The following is a 2,882-nucleotide window of genomic DNA, read 5'->3' on the forward strand; positions in this document are numbered from 1 at the left end:
GGGGCAAACTCGAAAATTGAGAATAAATTCAAATAGTCAATATTACTAAATACCACACGGGGTAAAAATAGTTTCTTGTATTTCAAGACCTGGTCTTGGATGCCAGTGGCGTTCTCCATCAGAGCCAAGACCGGGTCTTGAATTACAAGAAACTTTTTCGACCGTGCAGTGAATACCACTGAATGTATAGCAGTGAATATTGATGAATTTCGACGAATATCGATGAATACTGTTGAATATTTTGAAAACTCCAAATACCTTGTGAATATTCGCAAACATCAGCTGAATACGTTCCTATTCGATATTTAACCGGCGCGTGAGCCGTGAATGTTCGAAGTTGATGCCCCCTCGAGCGTCCTCTGCCCTGACTCCGGTCGCTGCTCCCCTATCAGACTTCGATTTGTCACACGTCCATTCTCATGGGCCCCCCTCATCAACTCTTTCTCGCCGTCCGTCATTTTACCGAATATTTTGTACCTTCGAGACACAGCGTCGCCTGCCTCTCATGATATCAAACTGCTGACATAAAATTACGCCGAATGGGCAATACGGCGAGGAATTTGAGATAAAATCGACTGACCAATAGGATCCCAGTCCGACGCACGACGTTCCCCGCCCTCGCCCCGGGCGATCGCTGCTATGTATAGTTCGTTGCCAGGCTCTAGCGACGCGTAGCAGCGCTTGGCAACCCGCGATCTGCTGAGCTGGTCACCGGCGTCCGTCCCGGCCCCGGCCCCGGCGGCCGCATAGCCTACCGCTGTTCAGCGGCAAAGAGCGTGTATATGTATTCGCCTATATAAGACGCCCAAGGCCAGCGTTTCGGAAGCTCTCGGACCTTGAGCTTGCCACCGCAGTGCTGGTGGTCCAGGACCTGGTCCAGGACGTGGGCCAGGCTGGGCGCCTGGGAGGTAGGCAGTTCTGTCGCGCGCTGATGCTGCGCGGGGTTGCCTAACCGCTGATCCGCAGGCGCTCATTGGGCTTCGGTAGTGTTATCGGACAGATACCGATCAATCGAGCGCCGTAGAATATCGACCGCCCCGCCCCGCCACCGGACGGACGTCACTACCAGCGTCCGCAAGCCGAGTAGAACACGCGCGCCTCCCGGATGGCGTCCGGGCCGTGATCGCGCCGGTACGTCAAAAGGGCGTGGTCCTACGGGAGCTGTGTCCGCTCGTGTATCCGCCTTAACTCTCCTTTCAATGCTTTTGTGCTGTTCGGACCGCGCGCATGTAACTTCTCTGCTACTCCAATAAAGGGTTGGAAGCCCTGAAAAGGTTTTCGAAAATTTTCCAGAAAAAAGGGAAGTTTCCGGGGGAAAAGGAAATTTCATAGACTTTCGGGGGTTTTCCGTTATTTTCAGGAAATTTTCCGGGAAATTTTGGAAATTTCAAACTCTATGTAGAACAGAGTATGTCAGCTGTGATTGGCAAAACCTGGTTATGCAGTGTATAATTTGTATATGTGCTAATGATGAAGGTACAGTAGCAGTCAGTAAAGTCGCGGCTCAAGGAATGTTTTTGTTCTCCGTAAAAGAAATTGACACATTTCTAAACATGAAATAAGCTGAGTAGGTGCTTCCCGGGCAATTAGCAGTATGTAGCCTATCTATCTGGCGACACTTTTCAATTAAAGCAAACTTCGATACATGGGCATGGCAGTGGAGTCAGTGCTGAAGCCTGCATTAATTACTGCTAATGTGTGAGACATTTGACACTTACTGGATACTGAGTCCTACTTCGTGCACTGTTAAAAACTTGGAAATAGGAATTTGGGAGCCTCGCAGTTGCGACCGTCTTTCAATTTAACAACACGTTTTGTATGCGCATGTGGCGCATGTGTGTGGAGTACCAGTAGATTTTATTGCTTTTTTCTTGGCCACAGCGCGTAGCAACATCTCCCGGGCTAGGAGCATCGAGGCCGCAAGTTCACACAACACCGCGTTCGCCGAGTACGCGGTGGACGCACTCCTCGCAAGTGTTTAACTCCGTAGCTGTGCACTTGCAAGTGTAATTAAACTCCTCGGTTGAACATTTCCTTAGATTGGACGTTCACTGTGTGGTAAGTGCTCAAGCTCAACAGAGGTGTTGTGCACTTGCTGGAAGAACCACGTTCACGTTGTTCTCTGCACCGTGAACAATACTCGTAAGTTTACAGGAAAACTTTCCATGATGTGAGTCCGTAAAATTACAACTTGAAGTTGTAAAATTACAATCACTTCCTGTCGACTTGGAATTAATCGAGGAGCAAAAATATTATGCCGTAAATTTCTAACATTATTTTCGAATTCCAAATTACAAGAAATGTCGTAACCGAGGGGGCAATAACTCCCTTTTGAAGTGTACACATGATTCCCGAAATTCTTGATTCCCGGTGATTCCCGTCCGCTTATAATTATTACATAGGTTTTTTGGGGGGTTTTAGTGGTATAAACCGCTTATTTCGACTGATTTGTACTTATTTCTCTAGTTTCCCGCTTATTCTAAGCGATTTCTATTGATTTTGATCAATGTTTATCCTGATGATTCCCAGACAGATGTACACATGATTCCCGGAGTTATTGCCCCCTCGGTCGTAACTTTACGAGGAAATTTTTCACGTTGTGGAAATTTTAGCCCAATACCACAATTTATGAAACGAAAGTTGTTTTCAGTTTCTTATTTGCTGGACGGGCATCCAAAAGAGTATCACAAATGAGAAAATTGTTAGCTTCTAGCCGTGTACACATGCCAAAAGTAGGTCCGGATAAATGTATAAATCCTGACTGTAAATGACTGTCTGTCTATCTGTCTGTCTGTCTGTCTGTCTGTCTGTCTGTCTGTCTATCTGTCTGTCTGTCTGTCTGTCTGTCTGTCTGTCTGTCTGTCTGTCCGTCTGTCTCTGCC

The sequence above is a fragment of the Frankliniella occidentalis genome, unplaced genomic scaffold, assembly GCF_000697945.3.
Source record: "Frankliniella occidentalis isolate FOCC.00 unplaced genomic scaffold, Focc_3.1 Scaffold147, whole genome shotgun sequence".
NCBI lineage: Eukaryota > Metazoa > Arthropoda > Insecta > Thysanoptera > Thripidae > Frankliniella > Frankliniella occidentalis.